Source organism: Parasteatoda tepidariorum, chromosome 6, assembly GCF_982258835.1.
Source record: "Parasteatoda tepidariorum strain Cologne lab strain chromosome 6, Ptep-v5.0, whole genome shotgun sequence".
NCBI classification, from domain to species: Eukaryota; Metazoa; Arthropoda; class Arachnida; order Araneae; family Theridiidae; genus Parasteatoda; species Parasteatoda tepidariorum.
In genome coordinates, this window is record NC_141760.1 from 4,236,908 (window position 1) to 4,255,845 (window position 18,938).

Here is an 18,938-nt window from a genome sequence, read left to right on the forward strand (position 1 = left end):
TGCGTACTCCATTCAGTACGATTTATTGCAAGATTTCTCCACCATTTCACTCTAAACGCTTTCAAATCTTTCTCTTCACACTTCTGCCTCTTCTTCACGTACCCCGGATCTTCAATAATGTCAATTTTTTGACTGGATCTAGATCTTTGCGTCAAAAAATGTGCCCCATCCATCTGATTCTGTAATGCCACAAAATATAGGTTTATAAATATTTTATTTGTTTAAATACTAACTCGTCCATACTCTGTGCAGATTAAACGATTCGCGAATTCATTAAAAAACCGGTTTATTAAGTTTCCGATTAACTAATACAGATTCATTGATTTCGCAGACTCAATGATTCGCTTCCCTTTTTCTTAAGTTCTGTTTACATCAGGCTAACAGAACTCACATATTGCAAGACTATTTAAAGAAGGATTATTATTAATTTTTTTTTATTGTGGAGCGTATAAAAATTGGTAATTTTAATTTTTAGTTTGAATGTGAATACGGATAAAATGTTTTCGAAACATCTAAGATAAGAATAAAATTTTAAAAATTTAACTGGAAACAACTGACTCCAGTGAGAATTCTGTATCTAAAAAGAAAAAACAAAACAAAACTATAAATTCATAAATAGTGAATGCGAGCTTGCATTATAAAACCTAGTCACATATTTTCATGCATCGTTTGACTTACAGAATGTCATTTTTCTTTTCTTTTCTTTTTCTTTTTTTGCTGGGACTTGTAGTTGGTAAGATCTAATAGTTCAATTTTAATGAAAAAAAATCGAAATTTTGAGACTCACCCGTGCATTAAATTACTCACGGGAAAATGAGGATACCATGTTAAATAACTCAAAAAATCAAAATTAAATCGTGTTTATCCATTGTTTTCATTCTACAGTTGAACAGTATCGTTTGATAAGATAAAATATCGTTTGATTATTTTTATTTTTATTTATTTTTTATCGAAATATAATCATAGCTCCTTTAATTTTGTTGATAAAAATCAGAAAACAATTTCAATTTTCGGAAAACAATTATTATTTTATGAAACTTTATATGTATATTTTCCATTCGAATTAGTGAGGCGTGGAATTTGAATAATATTTTTGAAGGCAATTTCGATAACCCATGGAGATATTTATTTTAAAAAATCTCATTTAAAAAATAAATAAAATTTTATTAATTAAATTAAATTGATTAAACAAAAAATTAAATAGAGGCAAATTGCGTACTATTCTATCGAAGAAAACAATACTATTATGCCCAATAAAAATAGAATAATTTATAAGAATGCAATAGTTTTCTTTTCGATTTATAAATACTTTAATATTTTATAAATGATTTCTTAAATATTTTCATACAACGGGTGATATAACTTTAAAAACATTTATCTTCGTTTACCTTAATTACGCTATAAGTGGATTGCGGGATAATAAATAACAGTGTTTTTGTGGCAAATTTAACACTTCTTAAAAATTACATTTCAACATTTTCTTAAAAATAATATATATTATAAAATTTGTGAGGTACTAGCTTTTAAAATTCGGTGTTGAGCAACTAAAACAAATTGTGTGTCAAAACACTTCATTTCAAGTTAATTCCAAATAGAGTGTTCATACATTCTTTAAAACTTTTAGTAGTTAAATCTAAACACCAATTAATGTGGAATTCTTATGTCCAAACTCCCCTGCATTCACACCGTTTGCGAATTATTTTCGCATCTTAAAATACCATTTTATTGTAGAGTATGGAATGTTTTGCTTTACGTCAACAAAACCAAAATTTCGGCATCGCTGATGTTTTTAATTGTGAAATAAGGATAATTATGTTTCTTAATTGTATTAAATAATTTTATAATATTCAATTAATACTATTATTTTAATCATATTGTAAAAATGACTCCTACGTGTGTCATATCTTATTTTTATTTGCTATTTTAAATGTTGGCTTTTCAGAACACCGAAAATGGGGTCAAGTACTTTTACACCAAGAATAGTGAAAGTAGTTTCATTACACTTTGGAATTATTTGTGGCGTTTCACTCTACCACTTTTCGTGAAAAGTGATTGCCACCATTCTTAGTGTTAAGATACACTAAAATTTTAACAGTGTAGAGGAGAATTATAGAAATTTTTTTCCCATCTGCATTTAGTTACATTTTCTACGTTATGCTCATATGAAGTTTCGATATAGTTGTCATACTGATCAGAATTAGTTCTTGATGTATGAATATAACAAGCACGATAATGAAGGGAAAAAATATTATTCTTTTTTTATAAAAGCAAAAACGCTATTACACAGACACAATTTAATTTAATTTGAATTAAATATATTTCCAAAGCGTATCTATAAAAGTTTTTTTTTAAATGGCGGGCACTTGGGGTTTGTCCCATTGGTCACATAAATGCCAGAACTGCTAATCTCTTCTTATTAACCAGTGGGCACCTGTGGCGAAGCCACAGGCTGTGGAGCAGCGTCGCCCACGTCACACAACCACAAACTCGTTTATAGGGCGGATCACATTCACACAAAGAGGAAAGGACATAGAACACAGAAAGAGAAAGAAACATCCATGCCCTGAGCAGGATTCGAACCCGCGGCCAATGGATCCGCAGTCAGACACGCTAACCACTCGGCCACCTGGTTGGCTATCTATAAAAGTAATTAGTGTTGTTTAATGCTATAAAATTAGTATAAATTTTTAATGCAATGGCTGAGAGCATGCATATGACTGAAAGCGGAAAAGCTTTTACCGTTCGGATATTCACGGGGTAATTTACATTTGACTGAAAATTCTTTCCAATTTTTATTTTACCGATACTTAGAAAATATTTCTCAATAACCGTATAAATTGGCAGCTATGAGTACGCAAAAGAGTCTTAATAATATTTCCCAATGACCGTACAAATTGGCAGCCATGTATGAGCAAAAATGTCTTAATAACAGTTACCACTTAATAAAATCTTTCCCAATAACCGTTCAAATTTACTGCTATATATAAGTAATTAGTATAGTATAGAAGATTAATTGCGTTTCTTTCTTTCCTTTTGCGATGATTGCGGCCAAATATGTCTCAGAACAACCCACGCTTAATAAAAACAAGGAATAGCCTGTCTGGGAATCAAATTCTTATCACTTTACGCATTGACATTATAATTGAAATCTTTGTAAGAGTATCTTCAGGGTCGTGAAACCAAAAACCCCATCAACAACAGCTACTGCTGCCTATAGTTATTCGATTTAAGCTGGCCATTTTGTCAGGCAAATGATATAGTTTTCTTTTTTTACTCCACATGGTGAAATACTTGACATTTTAATTCCATCAAGACTTAAACTGCATAGCACCGCCCTTCTTGATGGATTGCAACGACTTCGGTGCATCCATATCTGAATGGTTGTATCTGAATCCAGTTTTGAATAGATAATTAAATTTTGTTTTTTTTAAGGTATAGTCAGTTCAAATTCTTTTTTGTCGTGATTGCAGTTTATGAGAAAGAAATCTTTTTTAATTTTTTAAACTGGCAATTATGGGCGTTCACTTTCGGTTGTTTATGAAGATAGGATGGCGGTTCACCTCTCAACTGTTTATTCATGCAAAAGAATTTTGAATTTCGTATTCAAGAGTTTAAGCAATGTAAATTATTTTCATGGCAGCAATTAGGTATTCGTTAAAATTTGAGTTTGTCATTAAAGTCTCTTAAAGCTATATTCTACCAAACTGGTAATTTTAACAAGTTTTTACTCAACAGACCTTATTTTCAGTGAAGAAGAAAAAGCGCCTGGAAGTTAGAGAGAAAGAAATAGTGTTCCTTCACGGGTTAAAAACCAGAACAAATGGTTAAATTTTTACATACATGTTTTGGATAAGAATAACGGCATATTTTAAAAACACTCTGATTATTTTTAAACTAATTTGCAGCAAATTAAACTAAAAGGTATAATTGTATTTTGAAAGTCTTTAATAAGTTTCGGATAATTAATTTCAAAGTAAATTTCAAACAATTCAATTATATATTTTGTAAAGTCTTCATTCTTACGCTGTAAATAAATTAGGAAATGTGATTTAATGTTATGGCATATTGATTAACACCATTTATACCATAATAACATGCGTGGTAAGAGTGTTGGTATAGACTTTAAATATTCATATAATTTAAAATCATAAATTACTAAATAATGAAATGCAGCATTAACTATTCTCTTTTTTTTTATATTTACCTTATGAAAACCTTAATTTATCTTTACTAGGCTTTACAGTAAGTATGTCTTCATGGGTGGTTCTGAGGTTTTTGATTTTTTTTTCTTTGAAGCTAAATTTATCTTTAGTAGGAAGCTAAATTTATCTTTCAAGTTTTTTCATGTGCTCTTAGGGAAGAATTTAAGCTTTGAATTCTTCTCTTTAAAAATAAATTTATCTTTACTCGGGCGCTAAATTTATCATTATACTAAGGAGCTGGTTTGTCTTTGGAGTAAAGTTCATCTTTCATGGGGAACCAAATTTATCTTTTCAGCTAAATTTATTATTTTATTGGAGTTGAATTAATAGTTGAAGGCTAAATTTATCTGTACTGCCTAGAATTAATTTTAAACTAAATTAAACCACGACATAGTGATTAATGAATTGAATGCTCAATTTATTGGTGGTGAAAATTTTCAAGCCGCCTTTATTTCGAAAAATGATTAAACTCGCTTCTCTTTAATCGTTCTTAATGCATGGATTCTTAGATACAAATGTTTAAAATAAAAAATTCCCAAATAAATACCTTTGTTTAAATAAATGTATTTCCCAAAGTGTTCACATTCGCCAGCAGCATTTATTTATTCCCAAGAGCATAACTTTTTTTTTTTCAAACCATGCATATATATATATATATATATATATATATATATATATATATATATATATATATATATATATATATATATATATATATATATATATATATATATATATATATATATATATATATATATATATATATATATTGTATATATATATATATATATATATATATGCTCCTGCACCCCAGAGCCCAAGGTCAAGAAAACTGAGATGGGCACCGTCGGCCTTGGCCCTGCGCCACTGAGTTAGTTATATATATATATATATATATATATATATATATATATATATATATATATATATATATATATATATATATATATATATATATATATATATATATATATATATATATATATATATATATATATATATATTGGTTGGCGAGCGGTAGCGAGCAGGGGGTACCTTTTAGTATATATATAGGGGGTAGCAGGGGAGCCTTTTAGTATATATATATAATAAAAATGGTGAATAGGGTAATTTTACATTAATGGTTTCTGGTTGTGTGAAATTTGAAAGATAATTTAGCTGTGTTTATTACAGGAATTATGAATGTAAAAACCGTACTTTTACTTCGACCTTAGATAAAAATGGGCTTAAGAGTAATTGACTACCAGTTACATTCTTTTCAAGCTTTGGTACGTAGCAGAAAAAAAAATTAATTTGTTCTAGGATATTACTCTCTTCAAGCATGTGATCATTATATTTTCGATTAGCCAGTTCAGTTAAATTTCATTTAATGACCAGTTTAGGAACTATTTCTGGATTTATTGATTACGATGGAAGAAAAAGTTAGACATTGTGAACGGCAGAGTATTCAATCTATGAAGATTTATCGCATTGTAACCGAGAGTGTCTGTTGTATCGAGAAGATTATTAATTCGATAACAACGGAATGACTTAGAAAATCGGTTTTAGCAACCTCGCGGCTATAGCATCAGTGATCATAAAAGTACAACCGTAATTAAACCACTCTCTGAAAGAGGTATTGAAAATAATTTTATGATTCCACCGTAAATGCGTGGTGTTTTAATTTATGGCCTGACACGACATAAAAGATTTTTATGGTGTGTCTAGGAATTTTTATTGTATTTTATTAAGACTACGAGGCATAACTAAGATGTGATGTTTTTGAAACCTTAGCGTGTCATTGCTCTTAACAAGAGTTTTTCCCAAAACCTTAATTTGGCCAATTATCTCAATGACTCAGTTTTGTTGTTAAGTAGGGAATTTTTTATTAATTATGTCAGTGGCGTAAATTTCTTCTCTTACAGTTGGACTTCGTTTATTCGAACATCTTTATTCCAAATGCCTTTGTTAATGAAAGTCAATTCCGAAATGTTGAAATTATTTTTTTTTTAAATTTTAAACCTACACTTATTTTTATTGTTTATTTTTATTTATTTATTTTTATTTATTTGTTTTTATTTTCTATTTGAGTAATATTCTGCAATAATAAAATAAACATAAAGCTTTCAATCCCTTTGACGGAGAAGAATTTTTTTTCAATATATTTTTCATACTTTTTTTTTATTATTATTTTGTATTAATTTGGGAGAGTAATGAATACGTGAAACACATATTTAGTATTTTAATAATTTATGGTTAGGAAATACAGCATGAAACACCGGTGTCTTTTTCTTAATTGAAGATAAAATCTCCCAAACAATATTTCAAATTTTCACTTATTTGCAGTTATTTAGATCTAAGAGAAACATTTATTCATCACTGAAATTATTTTAATTTACAAAATCAATTATTGATGAATTTTTTTAATATGAAGGAACATTTTTTTTAAAAAACAGTTTTTTTTTGGATTTTATATTTTTGTACAAATATAATTCCAATAATCAAAAAATTTTTATTTGTAAATGATAGACTGTTTTTTATAATTAAAAAATACCAAAATATATTTTTGCTTGTTAGAGCGTCGAAAAAATATATAAACGAGACACCGGTGTCCCATTTGCATCAAAGAGTTATACTGCGTTGATACATAGAACTAATTATGAAATTCGTTCTGTGGTTCAGGTCAAAATTATGATCTGTGGATGAATAAATGGATGCATGAGGGTGGCCGCTCTATAAACAGGTTGTGACGTGTGTGTGGCTGAAGTCGTATTCTTGGTCATAGATGGCACAACTGAAAAAAAAAAAAAACAAAAAGAAATGTACCCTCTGCCTTATATATGCTTGGTTTCACTAAGCAGATTGGCAAGTAGCATTAGGAACAACAGCAACAATTACGAAATTTTTTGTTAGTAAGTGAAGTGGGTTGTCTTGGCTTTACAGAAAGAAATTTGAAATTTTCATTAATAATTGCTAAGCTGACCAGCTTCCTGCAAACCTAAAAATAGGGTAGTAAAATTTGTAAAAAGATATTCGAAAACTCTTCGTTTTAACTTTCTAATTTAACAATCTTAGAACGGAAATCCCTGGACGTGATTCTTTAATTCTTTAACAGAAATCATAATTTTTTATTTATTTATTTTAAATAATTGGAGAGGTAAAGGGTGAGTTTTAGAATGCGTTTTTAGAAATTTTGCTACCAGTATCTTAGTTTTCCGGAGACGCTGGTCAGCTGAGTCATTTCATTTAGTGCAGTTTAGTTCGTTCACTAAGGCTTTTTACTTCTACTAAAAGCATCATTTTTGTCTTCCTATATAAAATGTTAGTGCAAACGGAATCGGGAAAAATATATAGCATGTAAGGGTAAAATAATGAAATTAACTTAGAAAATCAATGCATTCAGCTAACAATTCAGAATTATAATGATGCTTTGAACGAGTAATTTATTCTAAGTAGGAGCTTAGAAGTGCCAATATCTGGTGCAATAGTGGGAGTTAATTTTAAAATTAAATGCCTTGGTACTTATTTGACAAAATGAAATGGTTTTACTAAATTTAACAAGTTTAATGGTTATACTAATGTACTATTGGAGAATTAAATGGTTGTACTAAATTTAACAAGTATACAGCTTTAATATTTTTTTTAAAAAAAATCGATTTTCAGAGTTTTTTGATTGAAAAGAAAGGATGTTACTAAATTTAATTATTTCGAATTTGCAAAGCAAAACCAGTCCCAATAATTTCGGATAATCAAGGTCTTATACTGTATATTTTTTGGCCTCTTTGTACTAAAATTTGGAGATATTTTCATACTTTTTACGAGACCTTGTCGAAGATTCGACTTGAAAGCTTTTAATAATTGAATTTAAGGGTGGCGACAAACCAAAGAAAAACATGGTTACAAAACTAAAATATAATATAATAATGTAATATATTTTTTCCTTTATTTCTAATCTATATAATGGTTCTAAATATTTATTATGTTTACATATTCCTGTTATAGGGGGACAAAGAAAGTTCTCATTTCTTTTTCACGTTAGCAGCAAAGAATTGAAACATCAAGCGTGTGAGCTTTCTAAGCATAAACGTGCATGCTTACAAATTTCTGAGTGAAAATTCTTTTCTCTGGTGGAAAACGAAAAGCTTTATAAAAAAGCGATAAGAAAAAGTGACCGTTTGTTTATCTAATTCAAGTCGCTACTTTTTTTTTTTTGGGTGAGTGATGAATGGTTATTTTCAGGCCTAGTTTAACATGGTAGCGAGTGAAGTGAGCATGCAAAAGCAATCTTGGGGGGGGGGGGGGTTGGAGAGGGTCAGCGAACAGGAAACAGAGTTTAATAAATTTGATTTAGATGTAATTCATGATCATGATGAATCAAATAAGTCAAAACAACTAAATTGAAAGTCCAATTATGAGAGTGGATCTCCCAGAATAAAAAAAATAAAAACAACTTATTAATAAAAATTTAAGAAAATTTGTCTCAGTGTAATATGTAAATTGTTTCTCGCGTATTTCGTCACTTCAACTAAAGAAACATACTTTGCCCCTCTACACACATAGGAAGTAATTAAATGTTTTTTCGATATACATATTTCGCCCTTTTTTATCTTTATAAATTCATGAAAAAGAAGAAATTTCCCAGACCTCTTTTCTCCGGAAATTTAATTTGTGTTTTTAACATATGATATTTGTTTCTTATAAACTCGATTTTAAATTATTCAAACTTTTACGATAACGAAATAAATTTAAACATCAATATGAAATGTGTGAAAATCACGTGGTGTTTATTTCAATATACTGAAAACTAAACATACGTATACTGCATTACATTTTGGATTATCTTTAAATTGTTAGTTCACTACAACTTAAATAGTGTAAGGTACTAAAACCCAGAGGTTTAGCAAACTCCTATTTTGCAAACTAGGCAACAAACCCTAGTGTTAGCAAAAGTAAGTAGGCATAATCACCAATTTTTATACGCTTTTTGCTGAAGATGCTTTCTAGTTTCTATAATTAAGGATATTATATGACTCGTAAGCTAATAAATTTTATTAATTAGTTTAATTAATAAACTATAATTATATTTCTAATTAATTAATTAGTTCCATTGTTTTCACTTTATTGCGATTAAAATGTTTTCTCACCTCAAATATCTCTGGTTTCTCGAAAAAAATTCTAGTCGGTCAATACACTACATTTGACTTTTGTAGAATAGAAACTTTCTGCCTTAAAGGCAGGAAGGAAAAACATAAAAATAATTTGGGGGAATACATAATATCACAATTTATTGTAATTTGGGTGAATAAAGTATAAAAACATAAAAATAATTTAGGTGAATAGTTTAGTTCATATTTTCTTTATTAATTTAAGTCGATTAATATCTGAGTCAAATTTCAATAAGTTTGATTCAATATGTATATTATAATATTCTAAAGTAAACAAGTAGTTTTTTTTAAATCTGTTTTGTAATACATAGGCATTAGGTATATAGTGAATAGAATAAATTATTTTTTTAGAAAAATAATTTAGTTTACTCGATTAACAAATTTGATCCTTTAAGCGATTTTTTTTTCCTTAAGAATTTTTTTTAAAAAGGGTTTTATTGCATATTCATCCCACCATTTTCCCATTCTTTAAATTCATTATCTTCTGCCTCACACACTACATTTTTATTTTTGAAGTTAAGAATATAATTGAAAAATATTTGTCATAACAAACTTAAGAGTAGCCAGCCCTTTCTAACGAATGGATGGAACGAATTCTCTTTCTTTTTCTTGACCTGCTAGAATTGCCCGTTTGTTGGTGTTTTTAGGGGAACGTGACCCCTCAATTCATCACTTTCATTTTTGGGGGACTGATATCTCCCTAAAACATTCCTGTGTCCTTTACCTGATTCCAAAGAAGAATAAAGACAGAGGTAAGAAATATGTTCTCTCCCTTTCCTTCCTCACCAAGGTCAACAACCAAACTTTTCTAGGCGCCACCTGCCTTCCTTCCTCACCCAACTTGATTTGCAAACGTTATTTCTAGTTATGTTGTTAGGATGGTCTGATTATGTTCGGTTTAAACTGGTGAAGGGAGAAGGGTCCCTCGTTAACTTGTTTATTACTTGCATATCATCAATATTATTGGACGGTACAAATCAGATGATTAAGAGCAAAATGTAAAATAAATTGAACAGGAAACTATAAGGCATATTTCTTTTTTTTTTAATGCAAATTACTTTGATTACAATTATACTGTCAGAATTAAAATAATTTTAGCTAAGTCAACTGGTTAAGACAATGTTTCTAGCACTTTTTTAGTGCGAAATTGAAACGGATCGGAAATTCAACTGAGCGAGAATATGTAAGACATATTTTTTTTCTTATGCAAAATGTTTTTTTTTAAAAATTCAAACAAATTTTGGATGCATTAAAATATAATTGAAATTGCAATATATATTTACGTCTCGTGCAAATTATGTTTTGATGCAAATATATTTTAATGTATAAAAATGAATTAAATGTATTAATATTAATTTACTATATTAAATATCTGATTTTCCAAATGAATTTTATTTTGTAGTTATCCGCTGTAACAGTTTGTGAAATTCTATACTTTTCGTTCTGCATCCTATACAGAAAACGAGAATAACTGAGAATTATTTTGGTAAGCGTTTCAGTAATACACAGTAAGTTCAATAAGTGGATACTGATGAACAGTTTATAATTTAGAATAGTAAGAGCTTGTTTTACACCTCACGAAAACCAGCTATAAATGAAATGATTTTTCCGTAATTTTTTTCACTTTTCCATCTTACTTTCAGCCCTTTAGTTTGCGATTTTTTAATAGTGTAGAATAATAAGAGCTTATTTCACATCTCACGAAAACAATGTTTATTTCATTATTTTTGTGCAATAATTTTTGTTGTACGAACATTAAAATTGCAAAGCGATTTGCTTAAGATATTCCATGCCTATAAAACTATGAAGGATGTATGTATTGAGAGAGAAATTTTTAGATCATTGCTTTCTTTCTTTCTTTTTATTATATATAGGAGGGGTGGAGGAATCAGAGGTCAGAATTAAATATTGCTTAAATTTTGGCATTACCTGTCAACTAAGTGCTTTAAAATGATGTGTTATGTGACCTGACACACACTGTCTTTGACTGATTGCTGGTGCTATGAATATAACCAGGAAGAAATGGGATTTTTTTTTTCTTCAGCCAATCCCAAAGAGAGGTGCGTCTTTGCGGGTAACACTGCACATTTAAAGGTTATCTTTTGTATTCCAATGGCGAAGAGGGACTTTATTCTGAATCATACTGCACCCTTAGCAACTTTCTTTCTTTTTATCATTTAAGTACTTGTCCATTCAGGAAATAAATATCATTATTTTTTTCACTTCTAAATGAAAGACCTTGTTGAAAATGCTTGTTTCCGGACCTCATACCTGTGTAAAATAATTACTAAAGTATTTCTTATTAATATTCTTTTTAAAATATCATTTTTAAAATTAAGAGTAGAGCTGCCAGCCCACGCCAACGGAGACGTGGAACCCCGACGTTTCATCTCTGTACAGCATTTAAAATGATTCTTTAATACTACCCAAGATATTTGATTAGTTTCAGCATTAGATTTCTATCATTTTTATTATAACGGTGCATTTATTATAACGTAACGGTTTTTTTTTCGTAATTGTAGTCTTAAAGGTTAAATGGGTATAAAATTAGCTGTTACGATTACACAATTGTGGGGCTTCCACCAACTACTACACTCTCTTCAGAATATTTTAGAGAGTGATAGACAATAAAAAACTAAAGTTTTCAGAATTTTTGGTAATTTTGCTAAAATTATAAAGCTACACCACGTTAGAGACCCGGAACAAAGTTGCTTTTCATATAATCTTTTGAATCACTCACATGTACACATGTATTGGAGTGGAAAATAATATTAAATAAAATTTACAAAATAAAGAATTATACATTAAAACATAAACTTAGCTACCAATAAAAGAAATTTTGCCAAAAATCCTAGATAGTTGGCAGGTTCGTAAAAGTATTGTCGTGCTTTAACACTTTGCGTCGCAGAGGCCAATCTGGCAACATTAATTCACCCAATGGTACAAACCACTAGAAATGCAAAACTATAATTTCTTTTAAATGCTTGGCAACAACTATTCTTTAAATTGAATTAGTTAGAGCCCCTGGCTGGGCTGATGCTAAGATAACCACCACATATGAGTATGAGTATTCTTTAAACAACAAAGAGCTAAAGTTTGTTGCTTCACTTAGAATGTAATGTTTAAGACAGGGCTACCAACTTACGCTTTTTGGGAATCTTTCTTCCAGTGGTAGCTAAGTTTATGACTTAAAGTATCATTCTTTGCTTCACAAATTTGATTTAAAAGGGAACAACACAGTAAAAGCCTGTGAAAAAGAAGGATTTTTTAATGTTACAAATACAAAATTAAAAAAAAAATTGTTCTTATAAAATATCAGGTTTACAACTTATTTTTAAATTACCCATAACTTGCATTGCTCATAAATTAAAAAATCTCCCAAATTTAAATACATTTTGATTTTTTAAACCACATGAATGTAGTTATCGTTGCACGTAGGATATTTTTAAAAATTCATTTTTCACAAAACGGCGAAGTTTTGAAAAAAATTAATAAATAAATAGCCTTCGTGGAGGACTTTTTAAATCGAACTACCCCCTATATTTTTGGCGTCAAAAATTCAAATCCATTCAAAAAAAGTTACGTTTATTCAGAGAAAGTACGTTTTTGTGTCTGATTTTGTAACATAAAATATCACATGTACTAATTAATTAGCATATTTGAAGTTACCCCCTAACCATTAAGTTTGAGTTCTACAGAGTGAAAATTCGATCATTAGATCAAAAAGTTATTCAGGGTGTCCACTTTTTTTCCCTTTGGCGCACTGTACTCGAACTACTACGGAATTTTTGTAGTTTCAGAAAATATTTTGCTGTATGATAATAACAGGAGTGCATCATCACTGTTTTAATAAATTCGAATTTTTTAAAAAAAATGTCCACCACTTCATAAAAATAAATTAAACTTATAAATGGTCATCCAAATTTCTTCTTTTTTTTTAGTGCACAATTCGCAAGCCAGTATATGTTTCTGTACCAATGACAAATATTTAAAGTGATCTAAGAAAACTAAAAAAAAAAAAGTTTTAACAAAATAACTAACATTTACTAATACTGACTTACTAACCATCACTAACCTTACCTCTTTATCTTTTTAAAAAAAATTATCTCTGTTAGAGAATTCCTGCGAAGGATCTCTGTGCTGAGAATATTAATTCAGAAAATTAAAGCAGCTGTTTTCCAACATTCGTATAGTAATTTTAATACCAGTTTTTTCGTTTCTTTGGAGACGCTGATCAGCTTAGTTCTATCCCCCCTCCGAAAAAAAGTACATGTTGAAGAATATGCTATAAACAAGCAGAAGAGATGTTTATCTACTGAAAATTAAGTGTGAATACCAGTTAATTAACGATTTACGAACTAAAAATCATTGTTTTATGTGCTCAAAACTTCACGAGTTTGCGTTGAAAAGCGCACAAATAAACTACAATGAAGGTTACTCAGATCTAAAGAAAACCACCTGCTGGATCTAAATCTCGGAAACGGTTTCATTAATAACACTGAGAGTAACCACTGGTTTTTCTTTCTTCTTCTTTTTCTGAATTCCTGTGGCGTCTAGGAAGCTTCGATAGGTACACCAGTGCCCTTTCCAGTTTTACAGCTAATTTTACTTCTGCAACATTTTCTGCAACATCCCCACCCAATACAAAATTGGCTTGTGTGTGATCCTCCTCCTTCTTGTTTTCACCCCTCCCCTTTTCTTAGAAAAAAATAATAGTAACATAAAAGTGGTCCTTTTTTCCCTGATTGCGCAATTTAGGTTTGATTTCTGACCGTTCAAGTTTGATTTGTGGCAATTTCGGAAGTTCTGATAATCCTTTGCTCGGTTCTGTTCATCTCCAAGTGAGGCAGTGTCACTAGCTTTTGTGTCTGCTTTTCGGTTGTTGGTTGTAAATGACAGTCAGAAAATTTATGAGTGGATTAAAATAAACAATACTATTGTCTTGAAACACACATGCTAAAATTCCACTGAGCACAGATGAATGGTTTTCGTTTTCCAATAAAAACTTTACTTTTAAAAGTCATAATTTTTGATTTAGCAGAGTGTCTTTTGCACAGATCACTCAGTACAATAAAATTCATTTTGCTATTATACCGAGGCAAATTTGGAAGAATTGAGTGTAGAGTGAGTTCTGTTCACGTGACCTTTTTCGAATTATGTTTAGTTTCGATAATCATGGCGGCGATCATCTTATGAAAGATTTTTTAGAACTTGGAAGTGTTTTCTTTCGAAAGATTAAGAGAAAACTGCTGTTTTTAACACATTGCAAGCGGGTCACGTAAAAATACTCTTTCGAAATTTCTGCAATCCATACAAAAGTTTAAGAAGTGATGGCAAAACTACTTCGTTTTCTCTCTGTTTTTCAAAGAAATTATCCATTCTTGATTACTATAAACATAAATGATTCAGTATATATGTAATCAGGACTACAATCGCACGTCTTAATTTTTTTTTAAAAAATTGAAGCTGTCTGTAGCTATAGAGACGAGTTTACTCTAGCTTTTATGAACTCTTGCCCTCCACTTTTATAAAATTTTAATCTCTGACAGCTCTGTAATACATTTTTTTAGAAAAGTTGCCCACGTGCAATGTGTTAAAAATAGCCGCTTATTTTTTACAATCTGAATATTCAAGAAACGTGAGTGCCATCTTCTGGTTTACACTTTTGACTGGTATAAGCAGCCTACACTGATTTTTTTTTAAGGCCTAGTGTTATGGCCCGGTCATACATTTACCTGGCCCGGTATACATTCACCTGCTTTACCCGACACTGATGATTGATGTTTTTTCTTCTTTCTCTTTTAATTTTAAGGTTAAGTGTTCGGATTAGTTCTTGCAAAGAGGCGCTGTTGTCAAAAGCCGGCAGAATAGCGGTGAGGATATTTCACTGAATATTGGTGCAATAGCCACTGCCTTAATTTAAAATAGTAAGTTAAGAGTTCACATGTTTATAGTTTTACCCATTTGTGCCAACTGTCTTTGTTAAAGGGCTGCTCTTTTTTTTTTCTTTTTGAAGGAAAAAAAGAGCGAACCTGTATTAGTAAAACTAGCATGTTTCATAATTAAGATTTAATTTGCCGAAATAAGATAAAAATGTCTACCACAACATAGTAATAATGTAAATATTAATGTTTGGATATGAAGTCAAAGTTTGGTGCTTTCATAAAGCTCAAGTGGTAGGTAAGAGAGCAAAATTATCCACTTCAAATCAACTAATATGTCCCATTTTTTTTTCACATGGATGTTCTACATTCCTAGGCGACTTTTTGAGGCTATATATTACTGGATATTTATTGGTTGCGATCTGTTAAATGGCTATCTAATTTGAAAAGAAAAAGTTATGGACGAAAATGCTGAATTTGGTCTCGACTGCCGTAACTCGTTAAAAAAAAAATCTGCACTTATAATTTGTTACAATGTCATTGTCATCAAAAACTTTTAAGGGGCGGCTTCTCGAAGTTCTTACGTCAAAGAAAATAAAGTTTATATACTTTCTTACCGTAAAGAATAAAGTAGAATTTAGAATTTAGAATCAGCCTAAGTTTAAAAAATTAAAATTTTTTTTAAAGAAAAGTAGCCAATTCGGCGAAATTTTTTCAAAAACTGAAAATTATTTTTAAAAAAATGAAAAATTCTCAATTTTCCGGAAAAATTTTGTAAGACCAAACAATGTAGCGTTCGAGTAAGTTTTGAAATATCAGAAAATTAGATCACAGTTACTTTTAATGTTCGTTAAATTGTGGCTTTCTAATTTTATCAATTAATTAATTAATTCATTATTATTTCTTCAACATTTTGCTCCCTTTTCATAATAAGTACAGAGATCACTGACTAAAGATGGGCAATGCTACTTTGTCTAACAGACATGAATAACTTTTACGAACTCATTTTTTTAAAATTAACATATTCATTAAAAAGCTTTATTTCAAATGAATGCACAGCCTTTAGTTAAAAAGTTTAATCCAAACACAAATATCGAAAAAAATTTTTTATACCATTTCAAACATTCAAAGAAATTTCCCGCCAAGTTAAATTGTTATCTCATATGAGTAAAACAAGTTAAAATCAGAATTAGGATACTTATTGCTAAGCAACTGCCTTGGTCATTTTCAGATTTTCCCATTTCGTCCAGTTTTTCCTGTTTTTTTTTTCAATTTCTTTCAGTGTCTGGGAAGAAATAGGTTTCTTCCGAACAAAATGATAACGATAAGAAATAAAGGGGAGAAAAAAATCTTCTTAATCAGTTATCTCCTATTTTGCGCTGCACCTTTTTTATTTATTCATGAATTTTACCATCCTGTAATATTATTTCGCTACTTCCTATAATTGGTACAATTACGTCATTAAAATTAGTTAATATTCTCCATGTCAAGTCATCACCACGTTCACATACTGATCAATTTTAAATTGGTACTCTTGTTCAGAATGGCCCAAACAACCTTTCCTTCGTTTGTTCCACAAAAAGAATAAATTCTCATCTACTCCATCAATGTAACGAAAAGAATCGAAAGTTGTAATTTCCGGGCGTTTGATGGATTGCATAATAGGAAAATTACACGATAGCGCATTAAAATGAGTTTAACAGCGTAAACATATACAAGAAATATGGGGATTTCGTGCGGGAAAGTCTATCAGAATTTTCATCAATCTCAAATGTCGGTCAAGTAGTTAAAAAGTTGGGAGAAAATTTCACCTCGTCAGATTGACCAGCAGGATTTGATTCATACTTTATTACAATCGAAACAATGGTCGTTTGTCCATGCATGGTAGTTAAAATGCACTTGTCGACAGAACATGATACGGAAGGAATATTAACGAGCATTTTTTAGAAAGTATATGTCTGTTTTCCTTAAATTCCATAGAAGTTTCTAAGCCTAAACATAATGTAAAAATTGCTTGTCGCTTTTTGTATAGTTTTAGAATAAATTTTGAGACATAAATTATTTTTAGTATTAAATACATTATATTGACAACAAGAGAATTCAAAATAAATAGATATATAATATGAAATATATTTGCCGACATAACATATAATACGGAAGGAATATTAATTATCCCATATAAGAATATAGTATTGATTCGATGACAATGTTTTCTAAGCCTAAACATACTATTAAAAATTGCCTGCCTTGTAAATATAATATTATGAAATTATAAAATATTTTTACTTGTCTATACAATAGATAAAATACTAAAAAGAAATTGGTGAACAATGAATGTATTTGTTATAAGAATCTGATACGAAAGAATAATAAAGACAACTTTTGAGGAAATATCGATCTTTTTTCTTACATTCGATGATTTTTAGTTTGCTAAGCTTAACCGTAACGATTATAGTATGTAAACAACTAAAATTGAAGTTATGTAATGTTAAATTTATTTGTTAAATGAACATGATACAGAAGGAAATAATGATTAATAATGACCACTTTTTCATAAAATGTTGGTATTTTCTTAAAATATATAGAGTTTGCTAAGCCTGACCGGAATGTACAAATTGCTTTTTTCTTTATGTAGCCTTTTAAAAAACTTATGAAATTATTGATTATTTTTAATTGTTACGTCTATACAAAATATTTTTAGCTAAAAATATATAGTTATGCAGTGTTAAATATATTAGTCCATAAAGCATGACACGAAATAAATATTAATGACTACTTTGTTTTTTGTTGAAAAATGCTGGTCTTCTAAATTTTTTGAAAGAGTTTGCTTAGCATAACCGAATGTATTTGGGCTGTGCCAAAAGTAATTTCATTCTCTTCTTTTCTTTTCTTTCTTTCTTTCTTTCTTCTTTTTTTTTTTTTTTTTTTTTTTTTTTTTTTTTTTTTTTTTTTTAATGCACGGCTGTTCTCTTATAGTGATAAATATTTTATTGAATCATATATTGTCAATTCTGGTCTAATACCTTTTTCCATAAAGTCTAAAAAAATTTCAAGAGACAAGAATAGTGCTGTAGACAACCCATTTTTAGTCTCCAGTTATAATGCGCTTCAAAAATTGATATTTTTTTTGACTTTTGAAAAGAAAATCACAAACGCCAACGTGACACCACAAATTTCTTTTCGTAAGAATATGAAGAAACGATATGTCGAGCATTAAGATTAAACCCTAGGCTTTTTAAATGATTACGAACGGTTGAATTCAATAAATCTAATGTCTCAAGGATTACAGTTGTTATTCATCGGTTTGCGTCAATTAATTCCTTTATTGTGTTTCATCAACTTAAACTGGCGTGGTCCTCTGCATCTTCATGCATCTTAATAGAATTTTTGCCGGATAGAAATTTTGTAAACCAGTTTGGCCCTGGCTTACTGCCGATTCATCTTCTCCATAAGCATCGGATAATTTTTGTTTCTTGCTTAGACAACAATTTTACTTCTGTATTAAAAAATTAAAATATACGGAAAATTCTGCTTCTCCCCTTCCATATTTAATAGGGCACCAACCAGAAGCTACAGCTTAGAATCATTCAAATTTTTTCACAAGCAAGCCTTGCTATCTGCAGTCAAAATGATTATGCGGCTTAAGTGTGAAATCGGCTGTGAAAAAATATAATTATATCCGCTGTAGAGAAAAAATGAAATTATTCAGG

General features: G+C 29.7%; 1 protein-coding gene across 5 annotated transcripts in view; it reads left to right on the forward strand.

The window, feature by feature from the left end:
- dgo (ankyrin repeat domain containing protein 6 diego) overlaps positions 1–18,938 on the forward strand; it is a 129,168-nt gene that overhangs the window by 19,401 nt on the left and 90,829 nt on the right. The window contains exons 1-2 of one of the 5 annotated variants that reach the window (XM_043040553.3): positions 10,432–10,529; positions 15,159–15,273. The exons of 2 other annotated variants lie outside the window; for them this stretch is intronic. The gene's annotated coding sequence lies outside the window, so the exon portion shown is untranslated. Of the gene's footprint in view, positions 1–10,407; positions 10,530–15,158; positions 15,274–18,938 lie in introns of those variants that run through there. 2 more of the 5 variants (XM_043040552.3, XM_043040554.3) reach the window with 2 other exon arrangements.